Source organism: Xenopus laevis, chromosome 8L (genome assembly GCF_017654675.1).
Source record: "Xenopus laevis strain J_2021 chromosome 8L, Xenopus_laevis_v10.1, whole genome shotgun sequence".
Lineage (NCBI taxonomy): Eukaryota > Metazoa > Chordata > Amphibia > Anura > Pipidae > Xenopus > Xenopus laevis.
In genome coordinates, this window is record NC_054385.1 from 7,868,873 (window position 1) to 7,888,992 (window position 20,120).

Here is a 20,120-nt window from a genome sequence, read left to right on the forward strand (position 1 = left end):
CCTCACACAAAACTGCCCCCCTGTCAAAAGTAATGGAATGCGCCGGTGCCTTGGAAACGGGACAGTAAAAAGAAACGCACACGATTGGCTAGTTTCACACCGCTCCATCCAATAGCAAGGTAGCTTTTTCTAAAGCGCACACTGCAATGGGTATTCGACTGCTTGGTCTCTGCAGGTTCTCTTCTTCTAGTAAATTATCTTGTTTTTATTAATAAATGGGGGTTTGAAAGTTAAAATTGAAATCGTTCGCTGGTTTCCATAGCAACAGTGGGCAGTACGGCTGACTTTTTCGCGCACACTTCCGCTCCGGCGCTTTAAACACGTGGGTGCCATGCCGGAAGTCCGTGTAAGTGTATTTAGGCTTCTCTATGTTGCTTTTGGCGATAGTGAGATAAGGAGCGGTTTGAATTTAGGTGAGGGAATGATCTCATTGATTCCTGATGCCCTTAAATCGAGCGACTTGGTTTTCAATTTCTACTATTTATGATATATGACTTATTTAGCTTTTTATTCAGCTGCTCTCCAGTTTGCAGTTTCAGAAATCTGGTTGCTATGGTCTAGATACCCCTAGCAACCATGCACTGATTTGAATACGAGACTGGAATATGAATAGGAGAGGCCTGAATAGAAAGAGGAGCAATAAAAAGCAATAGCAATAACAACACATTTGTAGCCTTACAGACCATTTGTTTTTTTAGATGGGGTCAGTGACCCCCATTTGAAAGCTGGAAAGAGTCAGAAGAGGAAGGCAAATAATGTAAAACCTATAGAAAATAAATAATGAAGACCAATGCTTAGAATTGGCCATTCTATAAGGTAAACTAAAAGTTAACTTAAAGGTGAACCACCCCTTAAATAAAAACAGCAGATCTGTACCCTCTTGTTTGGGTTGTACAGTTGATTCTGCAAACAAAACTTGCAGCCATGTCAACTTATTGGTAAACTCATTCCTGGTCACTCACTTCCCGTAATTTACACCCAAATTCATATTAAAAGGGGTGGTTCACCTTTAAGATAACTTTTAGTAGGGTATAGAATGGCCAATTCTAAGCAACTTTTCAATTGGTCTTCATTATTTATTTTCTACAGTTTTCTGAATTATTTGTCTTCCTCTTCTGACTTTTTCCAGCTTCCAATGGGGGTCACTGATGCCATCTAAAAATAAACATTCTGTAAGGCTACACATTTAGGGGCAGATTTATCAAGGGTCGTTTTCTTTAAACTCCCATCAACTCGAAATTCAGATAAAAAAGCCTAACGAATAGGCTGTATTAGATTGAATTTGTATTAAAAAAAAAATAAATAAACTTTTTCAAAGTCCACCAAATGACTCCAAATAGGTTCTAGGGGGTCCCCGATAGGCTAAAACAGCAATTCGGCAATATTTAGATGGCGAATACTCATTTTTATGAAAGTTTTAATAAGACCGTACATGATACATTTCGATATTCGAATTTTCTAATTTTTTTCAAATTCGAAACAAATTTGGACTATTCCCTAGTCAAAGTATACTAAAAATAGCTCGGAATTCGAATTTAAAAACCGATTTTTCGACCCTTGATAAATCTGCCCCTTATTGTTACTTTTTATTCCTCATCTTTCTTTTCAGGCCTCTCCTATTCATGTTCCAGTCTCTTATTCCATACCTCCCAACATTTTGGAATTAAAAAGAGGGACAAAAAAAGTTGCTGCCCGTAATGCAGCAAAATTTTTTTTGACCACGCTCTTTTTTGTGGCCACCCCCCCCTAACTACCATGTTTATTTTACAACATTTGGCAGATTATGAAAGTTTGAACATATTTAAAGCACTGCGTATCTTGTCGGCGTTATATAAATAAATGATATTTCTGTGTTTAGTTATTACAGTTTTGCTAATGAAGGTGAATTGCCCTTTAAAGGAGAACTAAACCCTAAAAATCAATGTGACTAAAAATGGCATGTTTTATATAGTGAACTTATTGCACGAGGCTAAAGTTTCAGCTTGTCAATAGCAGCAATGATCCAGGACTTCAAACTTGTCACAGGGGGTCACCATCTTGGAAAGTGTCTTGCTCAGTGGGCTCTGATTGGCTGTTGAGAAGCTAAGCTTAGGGGTCATCACTAATTATCCAGCAGAAAATGAGCTTCCCTGGCTGTTATATAAGCTGATGCTACAGGTTTGCTGATTATTAAATTCTGATTCTAATTGCACTGGTTTCTGTGCTGCCATGTAGTAATTATGTGTATTAATTACTAATCAGCCTTATATTGTGACATTTCTATTCTATGTGTACTGTATATTGTGAGTGGGTCCCTAAGCTCAGTAAGTGACAGCAGCACAGAGCATGTGCAGTGAATCAGCAGAAAAGAAGATGGGGAGCTACTGGGGCATCTTTGGAGACACAGATCTTTACCGCTAAAGGGCTGTGATTGCCTTGGGCTGGTACAGAAACCAAAACATCATGTACAACATTTCTACCTACTTCTTCAGCTAAGTTTAAGTTCTCCTTTAAGCTGTGAGTCTAAGTTCTCCCGGCGGGATGGCACTAGGAGCGATTCATTTTCAGAAGTCGCCCGAAGTGAGGCAATTTCGGACGACTTCGGAAATCGAATAGTTCCGAGTGCTATCCTGCCACTGATTTACATTTTAGCCGGCTGGGAGGCAGTTTGGGGAGATTAGTCGTCCGAAGAAGAGGAGATTTGTCGCCGTGCGACTTATCTCCCCGAATCTGCCTGTGTGTCCTGACCCTTAAGGTACCAAGTGAGCACCCTGCTGCTCACTATTAAAAGGGTTGTTCACCTTGAAATTAACTTTTTTTTATGCTGTAGAGAATGATATTCTGAGACAATTTGCAATTGGTTATCATTTTTTATTATTTGTGGTTTTTGACTATTTAGCTTTTTATTCCGCAGCTCTCCAGTTATCTGCTTTTACAATCTGGTTGCTAGGGTCCAGTTTACCCCAGCAACCACGCATTTATTTAAATAGGAAAGGCCTGAATAGAAAGAGGAGTAATACAAAGTAGCAACAACAATACATTTGTAGCCTTACAGAGCATTTGTTTTTAGATGGGGTCAGTGACCCACACTGAAAGCCGGAAAGAGTCAGAAGAAGAAGGCAAATAATTAAAAAACTATAAAAAATAAATAATGAAGACCAATTGAAAAGTTGCTAAGCATTGGCTATTCTATACCATACTAAAAGTTATCTTAAAGCTTTTTATTCCGTAACTCTCCAGTTGGCAATTTAAACCATCCAGCTGCTAGGGTCCAACATACCCTAGCAACCATGCATTCATTTGAATAAAAGACTAAATAGAAGGAGGAGTAATAAAAAGCAGCAATAAATGTGTGGCCTTACAGAATATTTGGTTTTATATGGGGTCGCTGACCCCCATTTAAAAGCTGGAATGCAAATAATTCAAAAACTATAAATAATAACCATTGGAAAAGTTATTAAAATAATTAGCCACTCTAGAAAGTTATCTTAAAAGGGAACCACCCTTTTAATCTAACAGCAGCGGCAGCCTTCTTGTTTCCCACTATCATCTACCAGAATATTTCATTTATAGAAAAGGCAACATCAGTCGGTGTGAATGAAAGGGGCTGTGCAAATGTCCCATCGTCTCTCTTCGCGAGATCCCAGCCAAGATTTTTTTGATCACCCGGTAAAGAACAAGTTAAATGCGTAGTAGGGTGGGAGAGAAAGCAGGAAGGCAGATCTAAGTCATTATGGGTCTGTTCAACTGGACCCCCACAGAACTCTATAGTTGTGTAAGAGAGCAGCCATTATGTATAGGTATTCAGATGTTACTTGCCACTGCATGCTATTAATGATACACAAGGAAGTGGCTTACATTCGGGCATCCATGAGCTGCCCACACACACATCACTTACATGGAAGGCACAGTTTTTTGACGGGAGTAGAAAAGCCTTTGCCAACATGCAGTTTGTTGGGGTTTTTTTCCTTATGAAGAGACCAACAGCGGGAATGGAGCATAGAGGAATTGAACAGGTTGATCGATGCCATAAAACATTTCGTTGTCAAACCAGACAAAGGGCCCCTGGATACCATCGCTAAATGCGACCTATACACAGGAATTCCTTGGGTCCGAGTAGAGAAAAAAGTGGAGACAAGAAATTGGTCACAAAGTAAAATAAAGTGTTTTTTTTGTAACTTTCTGATTGTGGTTGTTAAAGTGGAAATTAACATAGGCCATGAGCATTTTAGACGTAAAGTTAGACATTTCTTATTCCCAGGTCTGAAATCCTGCTGCTGAAGATGAATGATGTTGTAAACAGCTTTTAGATGCATCATGCACAGGCTACACGATAATGGACCAGCAGAAAGCGGGCAGATACAATGGGAAGAGCTGGTGGAGAATCTTGGGTAAGTGTGAAGGTTTGCACAGGTATTACAGGTAAGTGAACAAGAAACACAAAAAATATAAAGCTGGCCATACACCTTGGGGCCGATTCACTAACTTCGAGTGAAGGATTCGAAGGTAAAAAACTTCGAATTTCGAAGTTTTTTTTGGGCTACTTCGACCATCGAATGGGCTACTTCGACCTTCGACTACGACTTCGAATCGAAGGATTCGAACTAAAAATCGTTTGACTATTCGACCGTTCGATAGTCGAAGTACTGTCTCTTTAAAAAAAACTTTGACCCCCTAGTTCGCCATCTAAAAGCTACCGCAGTCGTTCGATTCAAAGGATTTAATCATTCGATCGAAGGAATAATCCTTCGATCGTACGATCGCACTATTTGCGCTAAATCCTTCGACTTCGATATTCGGATTTCAATTCCCAGTCGAATATCGAAGGTTAATTAACCCTCGATATTCGACCCTTAGTGAATCAGCCCCCTAGTGTATTAGCTATCCATGTGCTGGGCCAAATTAGACAGATCCAAACATTTGCCTGAAGGGCAATGAATGGTTTACACTGTGGAGCTACACGGTCCTCCTCCACTAGCCTTTGCAGACCTACCCAAGATATCAGAGGTTGGTCGGGCAGGCCATTGTTAGGACCCACATACATGGGCCAATAAGGTGTCAGATTGGTCAGAAGGGACTGATTTTATCAGCTCATGTATGGCCACTTTAAAGCAGTTTAGGGAATCAGTAAAAAACATCATGTTCCTGGGTGGCATGCATGTTAAGCTGTCCATATACCAGACAAACAGTTCTTGTAGAAGTGTGGCTTTTGGCTGTATTTTGATTGTATCAAATCCAACCTGGAAGTCTGTTTTTATGCTGTGGGCAGGCCCAATGAAGGTAGTTGGGCCAGAGATTTTCTCAATATGTTTGCAGGCTCTTGGAGTGAAACTAGAGCTGACAAAGGCTAGGTGGCTCAGCGTGGAGATCCATATTCAAACTGTGCAGGGGGTTTCCTGTTTTTCTACTATTAATTTCAGAGATGCAGATGTTTCTGTTACTATGCCTTCCATAGTTGTACGTGTTGTAAAGCAGGAGCTAAACTAACATGCCTTATTTTTGTGCACTGCAAGGAACATGGGCATCAGTGTAGCAGTACCATCAGGGGGTGGAGATTGTTGTGGCGCTGCCTTGTCCTGCTACATTCATGTTCAGAAATGCTTTCTTTTGTTAAAAAGCCATAGTCCTGATGTACACGCAGGCTAACCAGCATTTCTCTTTCTCAGGAACATCCCACCATTGTTGCTTCAGAACGTAACCACGTCCCTGACTATCACAGTCTGACTCATCAAGGTCTGTTTGACTTTTATCCTTACTGCCATTTCTTTTTCTTGTTCACTCAGGAGGTAGCTGGTACAACTATACCTGGGTCCAACCTCCAGGGGATACGTGATGCAATCTTTAGGATGTACTTGGGCCCAACCTTCAGGTGATACGCAATGTCATCTTTAGGATCTACTTGGGCCCAACCTCCAGGAGATACGCGAGGCAATCTTTAGGCTCTACCTTGTCCCAACCTCCAGTTGATACGCAATGCAATCTTTAGGATATACCTGGGCCCAACTTTCAGGTGATACGAGATGCAATCTGTAGGATATACCTGGGCCCAACCTCCAGTTGATACGCGATGCATTCTTTAGGATATACCTGGGCCCAACTTTCAGGTGATACGAGATGCAATCTGTAGGATATCCCTGGGCCCAACTTTCAGGTAATACGAGATGCAATCTGTAGGATATACCTGGGCCCAACTTTCAGGTGATACGAGATGCAATCTGTAGGATATACCTGGGCCCAACCTCCAGTTGATACGCAATGTAATCTTTAGGATCTACCTGGGCCCAACCTCCAGGGGATACGCAATGCAATCTTTAGTATGTACCAGGGCCCAACCTGCAGGTGATACGTGATGCAGTCTTTAGGATATACCTGGGCCCAACCTCCAGGGGATACCTGGTGCAATCTTTAGGATCTACCTGGGCCCAATCTACAAGGGATACGCAATGCAATCTTTAGGATATACCTGGGCCCAACCTCCAGGTAATATGCAATGCAATCTTTAGGATATACCTGGGCCCAACCGCGGGGGGATACCTGATGCAATCTTTAGGACAGCAAGTGTGCGCATGTACGGATACTGGGTGCAAAGTTTGTGGGTCAGCAGATAAGCTGCTTTCCTTATCGGCACTCCTGAGATGAAAGGGGTCATTGACCCCTGAGCAGAAGTACAAAATCACTAAGGTGCACAAGAGCATGCTCCCTACTGCTGCTTGATCTTTCTTCACTATTGGTCCTGACTGTTGAGACAATGTAATAAAAACAGGAGTCTTCCAGCCAAGACAGGACTGTACTGGCTTCTGCTACATTATTAGAAAAGTCAAAACCACCAATGCTGAGAACAGCAAAGATACTTAATGCAGGGATATTCAGAAGCTACTGGAGCTCTTAACCGAGGGAGGGAGGTAAATATGGCTCCGCCCTCCCAAAGCAAAGCTCATAGCAGTGTCCATAGTTATCAAGTGGCAGGCATGCTTGTTTAAGAACCACTCATTTCACAGTGGTACCATTTTTACGGGTACTGAGTTCTTGTGTTTTTGTTTTCTTCCAGAAATTTTGCATCATCTGTACACAGAAACCATTTCGCAGGACTTGAGGTCCTGCATGTTACGCCAGGAGGACGATATTCAGCCTGTAAGAAGATTTTCCTTTTGGCACTGTGTCTGCCACAATTTACAATTATTATTATATAAAGCAGTATTATTGTGAAAAGTTTAGTCATGTATTTGCTCCAGAGGTTCAAGAACACTGAGGGATGAAATATTGCACTTACCTGCTTTGCCTGGGGCAATGGCTTCTGCAGTTTGTATCTGGCGCAAGGTGCAGATCTCAGCTTTGTACTTAACACCTGCCATAGGCAGTGGGCCAGTACAAGGCTCATTAGCACCTAAATGATTTTATTTTCGGCACACCACTTACTTGTTTTCAAAGGGTGCATTCCATCCTAGGCCGCTTCCAAGCCCAACAAGACGATTTAAACATTTATTACAGCTGAAATGTGGCACAAGCTTTCGGGGACAACCCCTTCCTCAGGTGCCAAACACAAGTCTTAGCACCCTGCTCTGTGAACATCACTGTACTCCAGAATGACGCGCTAAGACTTGTGTTTACTTTGTCTGTACTTTGCACCCTGCTCCGTGAACATCAGTTTACTCCAGAATAACTTTACAGAAAACATGTCTCTTTCTGCGTGTTTTTTGCACTTGCACCTTGCCATGCACAAGGGTGTTTTTAATAATTGGGTACAAGTGCTTAAAGGGGAAGGAAACCTAGTCGGCGCAAACCCCCCACCCCCCTCCCGTTTGTTGCCCACCCTCCCTCCTCCCCCCTGGCCTACCCGTCCCGCTGGGCAAATGCCCCTAACTTGTTACTTACCCTTCTGCGCAGGTCCAGTCCAGGGAGTTCACAGACGACATCTTCTTCCACACGATCTTCTTCCTGCTGTGAACGGCGTTTTGGCGCATACGCAGTAGATCGTACCGGCGAAATGATCCTACTGCGCATGCGCCGTTCAAAGCAGGAAGAAGATCGCGTGGAAGAAGATGTCGTCTGTGAACTCCCTGGACTGGACCTGCGCAGAAGGGTAAGTAACAAGTTAGGGGCATTTGCCCAGCGGGACGGGTAGGCCAGGGGGAAGGGTGGGCAACAAACGGGAGGGGGGGTGGGGGGTTTGCTTCCCCTTTAACAGGACACAATAGCGGAGCTGAGATTAAAGTTTGTCCATTGAACCATTGGCAAGGCTGTATCTTCAGCCCGTGCCAAACCTGGCAGCCAACCCCTTCTTTGGCAATTGGCACATGCACAGTATATTTTCTGCATATAAACCAATTGGCTATGAGGGATTGGAATTTTTTATGTTAGAGGATTTTTTTATTATTTAAAGATAGTCATTATACAATCAATAGTGTCAGTAGCATATCATAAGAAGTGAACATAGTCTGAAGTCAATGAAGGGGTCAAGTTTCAGACCTTTTTCAAGACCACATCATAGCACTGAATCCAGGATTCGGCCTTTTTCAGCAGGATTCGGCCAAAACCACATCCTAATTTGCATATGCAAATTAGGGTCGGGAAAGGCAATCAAGCGACTTTTCATCATAAAACAAGGAAGTAAAATAATGTTTTTCCACGTTTTCCTTTCCCGATTATGGTTGGCATCTTTTTTTAAAAATAAATTTACCGGCCAGTGGTGGGGGGAGGGAACTAAAGGGGCCGGCGGTGATGCAAAAAGGGCGGATCCGCGGGTGGGGTCATGCCCGCAAAAGGGGCGGGCCATATTGAGCGAGGGCCAGATGATGAAGAAAAGGTAAGTTTCCACCGGAGGTCAAGGGCTTTTGTTAAGGGTATTACAAGTTACCAGCAGCTACATTGCCGGTAAGTTTGCAATACCGGCCCCGGCAGGTGTTTTACCGGCTGGATGGAAACCCTATTCCCAACCCTAATTTGCATAGGCAAATTAGGATCCGGTTCGGTATTCGGCCAAAGCTTTCATGAAGGATTCAGGCAATTCCCAAATAGTGGATTTGGTGCATCCCTAATATATATTTTTTTTAAATGTACCCATGGGCCACCCCCCCCTAAAGCTGACACACTAAGCAGGGGCCTTCAGGTGCCTCTTTATAAATATGGCCCTGACCATTGTTCACAATTTCTATGGGAGGATGCAGGTCTCACGTGGTTCAGGCAGCTGCAGAATGATATACACCCTAGACAGGTCGGACGAGATGTTCTCTCATTTTCGCCCATGTTTTACAGGTGGTTGAAAAAAAAGAGATTCTTATATGATCAATGAAATATTCTGTGAATATATCAGCAAAGAATATGAAGACGAGCTGTATGTGGCACAAAAGAAGAAACGAGAACTAAAGCAAAAATTTAATTTTTCAAAAAAAAGAAGAAGGAGGCGGCTCCTGAGTGCCTCTGACTGGGGCCGAATCTCCGCATTCAAACCCTGCGTTAGTTCCCTTGATTCTGTGCTTGTGTTTTACAGGGATGTAATACAGAAGCAGTGCCAAGTTTGCAGCACGGGTCTGCTTTATTTTCTGAGACCAGCATTGCCTGTCCGGCCGACAACATTTTATTTTATCTACACTGACTGGACACATTTTAGGAGGCAAATAAATCATACACGTTATACATTTCCTACTGGATCCTCACCATTCACCCCTACAAATATACTTCTCCCTTAAAGGGAAAATTAACCACCCCCCTTATTTCACATGAGTTTAGTTATGTAGGAAAGGTGTTCTTGCTAGGAACATGGGTTTAAAAGAGAAGGAAAGCTACTGAGGCATTTTATTGCCAATAGATTAGCTGCAATAGTGCAAGCTGGAATGCTATATTTATTCTGTAGAATGCTTTACCATATCTGAGTAAAAAGCTCTAGAAGCTCTCTGTTTATTTAGGATGACAGCTGCCATATTAGCTTGGTGAGTCTCTCCCTGCTCACTCATAGCTCTGGGCTCAGATTACAGCAGGGAGGGTGAGAGGAGCAAACTGAGCATGCTCAAGCCCTAGCCCTGGAGGTTTAAGCTGAAAACAGGAAGTCAGATACAGAAGCCCATGAGTACACAATAGAAGGAAAGAAATGTGGTGTTTCTTTTGACAGAGGACTCAGAGCAGCATTACTTTGAGGGTTTACTTGTATATTTAGGTTGACCTTTCCTTCTCTAAGATCCCTTCAAAATAATATTATTACATATGCATTGCTCACTAAAGAACAATGGCAACTGCCCTGAATCCATAAAATGTAAACAAGTTATTACTTATCTCTGAAGTCTAGGGATGTAGCGAACGTCGGAAAAAAAGTTCGCGAACATATTCGCGAACTTGCGCAAAAATGCGAGCGGTTCGCGAACGGTTCGCGAACCCCATAGACTTCAATGGGAAGGCGAACTTTAACATCTAGAAAAGACATTTCTGGCCAGAAAAATGATTTTAAAGTTGTTTAAAGGGTGCAACGACCTGGACAGTGGCATGCCAGAGGGGGATCAAGGGCAAAAATGTATCTGAAAAATCTGCCTGTGTGTGCTTGGAAGAGATAGTGTAGGGGGAGAGCTGTTAGTGATTTCAGGGACAGATGATAGTAAGTTTGCTGGCTAGTAATCTGCTTGATACTGCTCTGTATTGGAGGGACAGAAGTCTGCAGGGATTTGAGGGACATTTTAGCTTAGGTAGCTTTGCTGGCTAGTAATCTACTGTTCTCTTTAAACAACTGCCATACGTTGACCTTGTAGGCATTGTTTGCCCAGTTTTTTTGGACGCAGCCACTGAAGCACAGTTGCCAGAAAAAATATGCCATATAAATGCTGAAAATAGTCATTTTTCGCCATACGTTGACCTTGTAGACATTGTTTGCCCAGTTTTTTTGGACGCAGCCACTGAAGCACAGTTGCCAGAAAAAATATGCCATATAAATGCTGAAAATAGTAATTTTTCGCCATACGTTGACCTTGTAGACATTGTTTGCCCAGTTTTTTTGGTTGCAGCCACTGAAGCACAGTTGCCAGAAAAAATATGCCACATAAATGCTGAAAATAGTCATTTTTTGCCATATACGTTGAGTCAACGTATGGCAAAAAATGACTATTTTCAGCATTTATATGGCATATTTTTTCTGGCCTCTGTGCTTCAGTGGCTGTGGCCAAAAAACTGGGCAAACAATGCCTACAAGGTCAACGTCGTTGACCTTGTAGGCATTGTTTGCCCAGTTTTTTTTGGCCACAGCCACTGAAGCACAGAGGCCAGAAAAAATATGCCATATAAATGCTGAAAATAGTCATTTTTTTTGGTCGCAGCCACTGAAGCACAGTTGCCAGAAAAATTATGCCATATAAATGCTGAAAATATAAATTTTTTTGGTTGCAGCCACTGAAGCACAGAGGCCAGAAAAATTATGCCATATAAATGCAGAAAATATGCATTTTTTTGGTCGCAGCCACTGAAGCACAGTTGACAGAAAAATTATGCCATATAAATGCTGAAAATATAAATTTTTTTGGTTGCAGCCACTGAAGCACAGAGGCCAGAAAAATTATGCCATATAAATGCAGAAAATATGCATTTTTTTGGTCGCAGCCACTGAAGCACAGTTGCCAGAAAAATTATGCCATATAAATGCTGAAAATAGTAATTTTTTGGTTGCAGCCACTGAAGCACAGAGGCCAGAAAAATTATGCCATATAAATGCAGAAAATATGCATTTTTTTGGTCGCAGCCACTGAAGCACAGTTGACAGAAAAATTATGCCATATAAATGCTGAAAATATAAATTTTTTTGGTTGCAGCCACTGAAGCACAGAGGCCAGAAAAATTATGTCATATAAATGCAGAAAATAGGCATTTTTTTGGTCGCAGCCACTGAAGCACAGAGGCCAGAAAAAATTAAACCAGTAGGGTTTGCACCCTAGTTTGTAACGGTGGCGGAGGGAGGAGGAGGACGCTAAAGGACAGCTGTGTGTGTGAGTCATGAGGCTTGAAGAGAAGGACAGCTGCATAGAAGTCAGAACAAGTCTTCCGGCGTGCAGTAACCCTCCGAGATCCACCCCTCATTCATTTTAATAAAGGTCAGGTAATCGACACTTTTGTGACCTAGGCGAGTTCTCTTCTCAGTTACAATCCCTCCTGCTGCACTGAAGGTCCTTTCTGAGAGCACACTTGAGGCTGGGCAAGACAAGAGGTTCATGGCAAATTGTGACAGCTCTGGCCACAGATCAAGCCTGCGCACCCAGTAGTCCAGGGGTTCATCGCTCCTCAGAGTGTCGATATCTGCAGTTAATGCCAGGTAGTCCGCTACCTGCCGGTCGAGGCGTTCTTTGAGGGTGGATCCAGAAGGGTTGTGGCGCTGCCTTGGACAGAAAAACATTTGCATGTCTGACGTTACAGACTGGCCAAAGGGCTTTGTCCTTGCAGGTGTGCTCGTGGCAGGATTACTGGCACCTCTGCCCCTGGAATGTTGATGAGTTCCTGAAGTGACATCACCCTTAAAAGCATTGTACAACATGTTTTGCAGGCTGGTTTGTAAATGCCGCATCTTTTCGGACTTGTGGTATGTTGGTAACATTTCTGACACTTTATGCTTGTACCGAGGGTCTAGTAGCGTTGCGACCCAGTACAGGTCCTTCTCCTTAAGCCTCTTGATACGGGGGTCCTTCAACAGGCATGACAGCATGAAAGACCCCATTCTCACAAGGTTGGATGCAGAGCTATCCATCTCCGCTTCCTCATTATCAAGGACTGCATCATCCACGGTCTCCTCCCCCCAGCCACGTACAAGACCAGGGGTCCCAAAAGGTCACCACTAGCCCCCTGGGAAGCCTGCTCCTGTTGGTCCTCCTCCTCCTCCTCCACAAAGCCACCTTCCTCCTCTGACTCCACTTCTGGCACCTCTCCCTGCGTTGCAGCAGGTGCCTGGGTTCGTTCTGGTGATTCCGACCAGAAATCGTGCGCTTCCAGCTCCTCGTCACGCTGGTCTACAGCCTCATCTGTCACTCGTCGCACGGCACGCTCCAGGAAGAAAGCGAAGGGTATTAGGTCGCTGATGGTGCCTTCGTTGCGACTGACCATATTTGTCACCTCTTCAAAAGGTCGCATGAGCCTGCAGGCATCGCGCATAAGCACCCAGTAACGGGGGAAAAAAATCCCCAGCTGTGCAGATCCAGTCCTACCACCCAGTTCAAAAAGGTACTCGTTGACGGCCCTTTGTTGTTGCAGCAGACGTTCCAACATAAGGAGCGTTGAATTCCAGCGAGTCAGAAATCAAACGCCTGACTGGCATGTTGTAGCGCTGCTGAATGTCAGCAAGGCGTGCCATGGCTGTGTAGGAACGTCTGAAATGGGCCGACACCTTTCTGGACTGGGTGAGAACGTCCTGGAATCCTGGGTACTTGGAGACAAAACGTTGGACTATTAAATTTAACACATGTGCCATGCAGGGCACATGTGTTAAATTGCCTAGTCTCAACGCTGCCAACAGATTGCTTCCATTGTCACACACCACTTTTCCGATCTGCAGTTGGTGTGGGGTCAGCCACCGATCGGCCTGTGACTGCAGAGATGACAGGAGTACAGATCCGGTATGGTTTTTGCTTTCCAGGCACGTCATCCCCAAGACAGCGTGACAACGGCGTACCTGGCACGTCGAATAGCCTAGGGGGAGCTGGGGGTGCACAGGTGTGGAGGAGGAGAAGGAGGACCCAGCAGCAGAGTAAGAAGAAGAAGAAGACGAGGTAGAGAGCGATGGAGGAGTAGAGGTGGTGGCAGAACCGCGTGCAATCCGTGGCGGTGACACCAACTCCACTGTTGTTGTTGAGCTACCCATTCCCTGCTTCCCAGCCATTACCAAGTTCACCCAGTGGGCAGTGTAGGTGACATACCTGCCCTGACCATGCTTGGAGGACCATGCGTCAGTAGTCATATGGACCTTTGGCCCAACACTAAGTGACAGAGATGCGGTAACTTGGCTCTGCACATGTTGGTACAGGTGTGGTATTCCCTTTTTAGAAAAAAAATTGCGGCTGGGTACCTTCCACTGCGGTGTCCCAATTGCTACAAATTTGCGGAAGGCCTCAGAGTCCACCAGCTGGTATGGTAAAAGCTGGCGGGCTAAGAGTGCAGACAAGCCAGCTGTCAGACGCCGGGCAAGGGGGTGACAGTCAGACATTGGCTTCTTACGCTCAAACATGGCCTTCACAGAAACTTGGCTGGTGGCAGATGACTGGGAATGGGAACAGGTGGTCAAGGTGGAAGGCGGAGTGGAGGGTGGTTCAGACGGGTCAAGGAGAGCAGAGGTAGAGCAGTAAGATGCTGGACCAGAAGGAGTGTGGCTTTTAGTTTGCCTGTTGCCTTTGAGGTGTTGCTCCCAAAGTGCTTTGTGCTTGCCGCTCATGTGCCTTCGCATAGAAGTTGTACCTATGTGGCTGTTGGGCTTACCAAGGCTCAGTTTCTGACTGCACTCATTGCAAATTACAATGCTTTTGTCAGAGGCACACACATTAAAAAATCCCACACTGCTGACTTTTTGGAAGTGTGCGATCTGGCGGTAACAGTAGAAGTTGGCGGAGTTGGCGGTATTGGCGGCAATGGCGGGTGCGTTGGCCGGCTGAACACAGGTGCCGATACATGTTGTTGCCCTACTGATCCCTGCGGGCTGTCCTCCCTGCTTCTTCTAAGTCTTATTCTCCTACTGCCTCTCTGACTCTCCGTCTCTCCATCTGAACTACCCTCCTCTTGCTCTCTTCTACTAGGCACCCACAAAACATCAATCTCCTCATCATCATTCTCCTCAGATGCATCAATTTCTTCTGACACATCACAGAAGGAAGCAGCAGCGGGGACCTCCTCCTCATCACTCATTATGTCCATCTCTATCGTGTTCTCTGCCAGAATTAAATCTGGTGTAAGGTCCTCATCTCCTTCATCTTCTTCTGGCAATAATGGTTGCGCATTACTCAGTTCAAGAAACTCATGGGAAAATAACTCCTCTGACCCCAGTGAAGAAGGGGCACCGGTGGTGGAGGAAGTGTTACGTGGGGTGGCCATAGCAGTGGAGGATGAGGAGGATGTTGTGGTAAAGTTAGAAACGGTAGAGGATGGGGTGTGCTGTGTAAGCCAGTCAACTACCTCTTCAGCATTTTGGGAGTTCAGGGTCATTGGCTTTTTAAAACTGGGCAATTTGCTAGGGCCACAGGATTGCATAGCAGCAAGGCCCCTAGCACGGCCTCTGCGTGGCGGCCTGCCTTTGCCTGGCATTATTTTTAAAAAAAACAACAACAACAACAAAAACTCAGTTGGTTTTTCTGGAAACGATAATACACACAGCTAGATGGCGGGTTGAAGAAAACACTGTGCAAATAATGCCTACAAGGTCAACGTATACACTACTACAGCGGTGGATACGGATTACGTAAAATATATGAATGCTGCTTGAAAAAAAGTAACTCAAGTGGTTTTTCTAGAGACGATAATATTATCAATATTTAGACAAAATGTGAACAAGCTCACACAGCTCGATGGCGGGTTGAAGAAAACAGTGTGCAAATAATGCCTACAAGGTCAACGTATACACTACTACAGCGGTGGATACGGATTACGTAAAATATATGAATGCTGCTTGAAAAAAAGTAACTCAAGTGGTTTTTCTAGAGACGATAATATTATCAATATTTAGACAAAATGTGAACAAGCTCACACAGCTCGATGGCGGGTTGAAGAAAACAGTGTGCAAATAATGCCTACAAGGTCAACGTATACACTACTACAGCGGTGGATACGGATTACGTAAAATATATGAATGCTGCTTGAAAAAAAGTAACTCAAGTGGTTTTTCTAGAGACGATAATATTATCAATATTTAGACAAAATGTGAACAAGCTCACACAGCTCGATGGCGGGTTGAAGAAAACACTGTGCAAATAATGCCTACAAGGTCAACGTATACACTACTACAGCGGTGGATACGGATTACGTAAAATATATGAATGCTGCTTGAAAAAAAGTAACTCAAGTGGTTTTTCTAGAGACGATAATATTATCAATATTTAGACAAAATGTGAACAAGCTCACACAGCTCGATGGCGGGTTGAAGAAAACACTGTGCAAATAATGCCTACAAGGTCAACGTATACACTACTACAGCGGTGGATACGGATTACGTAAAATATATGAATGCTGCTTGAAAAAAAGTAACTCAAGTGGTTTTTCTAGAGACGATAATATTATCAATATTTAGACAAAATGTGAACAAGCTCACACAGCTCGATGGCGGGTTGAAGAAAACACTGTGCAAATAATGCCTACAAGGTCAACGTATACACTACTACAGCGGTGGATACGGATTACGTAAAATATATGAATGCTGCTTGAAAAAAAGTAACTCAAGTGGTTTTTCTAGAGACGATAATATTATCAATATTTAGACAAAATGTGAACAAGGTCACACAGCTCGATGGCGGGTTGAAGAAAACAGTGTGCAAATAATGCCTACAAGGTCAACGTATACACTACTACAGCGGTGGATACGGATTACGTAAAATATATTATGGCTGCTTGAAAAAAGTGACTCCGGTGTTTTTTCTGGAGACGGTAATATTATGGATATTTAGACAGAATGTGAACAAGGTCACACAGCTCGATGGCGGGTTGAAGAAAACAGTGTGCAAATAATGCCTACAAGGCCAACGTATACACTACTACAGCGGTGGATACGGATTACGTAAAATATATGAATGCTGCTTGAAAAAAGTGACTCCGGTGTTTTTTCTGGAGACGGTAATATTATGGATATTTAGACAGAATGTGAACAAGGTCACACAGCTCGATGGCGGGTTGAAGAAAACAGTGTGCAAATAATGCCTACAAGGCCAACGTATACACTACTACAGCGGTGGATACGGATTACGTAAAATATATGAATGCTGCTTGAAAAAAGTGACTCCGGTGTTTTTTCTGGAGACGGTAATATTATGGATATTTAGACAGAATGTGAACAAGGTCACACAGCTCGATGGCGGGTTGAAGAAAACAGTGTGCAAATAATGCCTACAAGGCCAACGTATACACTACTACAGCGGTGGATACGGATTACGTAAAATATATTATGGCTGCTTGAAAAAAGTGACTCCGGTGTTTTTTCTGGAGACGGTAATATTATGGATATTTAGACAGAATGTGAACAAGGTCACACAGCTCGATGGCGGGTTGAAGAAAACAGTGTGCAAATAATGCCTACAAGGCCAACGTATACACTACTACAGCGGTGGATACGGATTACGTAAAATATATGAATGCTGCTTGAAAAAAGTGACTCCGGTGTTTTTTCTGGAGACGGTAATATTATGGATATTTAGACAGAATGGGAACAAGGTCACACAGCTCGATGGCGGGTTGAAGAAAACAGTGTGCAAATAATGCCTACAAGGCCAACGTATACACTACTACAGCGGTGGATACGGATTACGTAAAATATATTATGGCTGCTTGAAAAAAGTGACTCCGGTGTTTTTTCTGGAGACGGTAATATTATGGATATTTAGACAGAATGTGAACAAGGTCACACAGCTCGATGGCGGGTTGAAGAAAACAGTGTGCAAATAATGCCTACAAGGCCAACGTATACACTACTACAGCGGTGGATACGGATTACGTAAAATATATTATGGCTGCTTGAAAAAAGTGACTCCGGTGTTTTTTCTGGAGACGGTAATATTATGGATATTTAGACAGAATGTGAACAAGGTCACACAGCTCGATGGCGGGTTGAAGAAAACAGTGTGCAAATAATGCCTACAGGGCAAATAATGCCTAAAAGGTCAACTTATACACTACTACAGCGGTAGTAAAATAAAAAAAAGTAAAATAAAAAAAAAATGAATATTAAAAAAAAAAATTAAAGTTGGTGCTGCTGAACTACTAGGAGCAGCAGATTAGCACACCAGTCCCACTCCCCAACACTGCTAGACTAATAGCACTGGGCTCTTATAGTAGTAGTAGTAGTAGTAGTAGTAAAACAACAAAAAAATAAATAAAAGCAGTCCTTACAAGGACTACTGTTATTGCAGCAGTCAGCAGATGAGATCAGAAGCAGGACAGCTGCCCACTGCAGCTACATACAGAGCACTGCAGTAGAAGGTAGATTACTAGCCAGCAAAGCTACCTAAGCTTAAATGTCCCTCAAACCCCTGCAGACTTCTGTCCCTCCAATAACAGAGCAGTATCAAAACGATTACTAGCCAGCAAACTTTCAACTGTCCCTGAAATCACTAACAGGCAGCAGCTCTCTCCCTACACTATCTCTTCAGCACACACAGGCAGAGTGAAAAAACGCTGCAGGGCTTCGGTTTTATAGGGAAGGGGAGTGGTCCAGGGGAGAGCTTCCTGATTGGCTGCCATGTACCTGCTGGTCTGGGGTGAGAGGGCAAAAAAAAGCGCCAACAATGGCGAACCCAAAATGGCGAACGTCGCGCGACGTTCGCGAACTTCCGGCGAGCGCGAACACCCGATGTTCGCGCGAACAAGTTCGCCGGCGAACAGTTCGCGACATCTCTACTGAAGTCCTCTCCAGTAGTTCCATGGCCACCAGGTACCCACCGGAAGGTACACACTTAAGACCTTGAAAGGGGTGTCTCCTATGAAGGGCAAGAAGAAATTGGGGTCCTCTGTCCCCCAACAAGACATGAGAGAAAACATAAATCACAACTTCTTGTGGTTGCAAAATAATATTCATGGTTTCTTAAAGAAGAACGAATCGTACCAAAACAATATATATAAATATTTGTTGTTAAAAAATTGGGAACAATTTTGGTTGTCTATTGTAGAAGTAACGTCTCTGCTTTGTGATAGCAGGACGCCTTCCCCAACATAACAGCAGGGGGTGCTGATTACTCAAATTCATTATATTACACAAAATAATTTAAGCAACAGCACTCAGTTGTCTTGGGGTATTTCGTTGTCCTTTAACGCATGATCTTCCATTCTTGCATAGGAGCAAAGGAAATTGTTTTATCTGATTGGTGCCTCTGAGTTGAGGTCACATGGAAAAAAATCACCATTTTTTCCCCCCAAATAAAGCAAAGTTGTTTTTTTTTTACACATGTTCATAAAATTGTTGTTAAATGCTAATGCTAAGGAAGCTAATGAATGTATATCTTGTTACACTGTGTTGGTAGGAAAATTATTTTATTTTAAATGTGTTTAAATACATTTGCTTGCTTTTGAAATCTCTTTCTCTGTTTCTCGTTCTCTGAGTACGGTTTCTGTTCTGGACAATAAGCTCTCCATTACAGTGAAAAAGAAACTCATGAGGCCATTTAATTTCACTCTGTAATGTATCCATATTTATATAATACACATGTGACTTCTTCTGGGTACAACTACAGTGTTTATAGCCCCTCATCCCCTACCAGTACAATATGTTGACTAATTATTATTCAGTGTCCTTATTTATGACTATCAATTATCATCCAATTCATGTATATTATTTGTGTTCATATCAGATGCATATTGGGTCTGCATGGTCTTTGGTGATAACACCATCTAGACAGCACATGTTGAGATGTTATACATGGAGTATTATACTGTACATGGAATTGGCACTCTATTTATCCTGCTGTGTGTTCTGGGGTATTATACATGGAATTGGTACTGTATTTATCCTGCCGTGTGTTCTGGGGTATTATACATGGAATTGCCACTGTATTTTTCCTGCCCTGTGTGTTCTGGGGTATTATACATGGAATTGGCCCTGTATTTATCTGCTGTGTGTTCTGGGGTATTATACATGGAATTGGTACTGTATTTATCCTGCTGTGTGTTCTGGGGTATTATATATGGAATTAGCACTGTATTTATCCTGCTGTGTGTTCTGGGGTATTATACATGGAATTGCCACTGTATTTATCCTGCTGTGTGTTCTGGGGTATTATACATGAAATTGCCACTGTTTTTATACTGCTGTGTGTTCTGGGGTATTATACATGGAATTAGCACTGTATTTATCCTGTCCTGTGTGTTCTGGGGTATTATACATGGAATTGGTACTGTATTTATCTGCTGTGGGTTCTGGGGTATTATACATGAAATTGCCACTGTATTTATCCTGCTGTGTGTTCTGGGGTATTATACATGGAATTGGCCCTGTATTTATCCTG

The 20,120-nt window shown here is 43.2% G+C and overlaps 1 long non-coding RNA gene across 1 annotated transcript; it reads left to right on the forward strand.

Annotated features, from left to right (window-relative positions):
• The first annotated feature begins 250 nt into the window (after window positions 1–250).
• On the forward strand, window positions 251–9,844 carry LOC108698223. The gene is made up of 5 exons (XR_001932595.2): window positions 251–346; window positions 4,241–4,370; window positions 5,646–5,712; window positions 7,028–7,110; window positions 9,232–9,844. It is a non-coding gene; the product is annotated as an uncharacterized LOC108698223 (long non-coding RNA).
• Window positions 9,845–20,120: the final 10,276 nt, after the last annotated feature.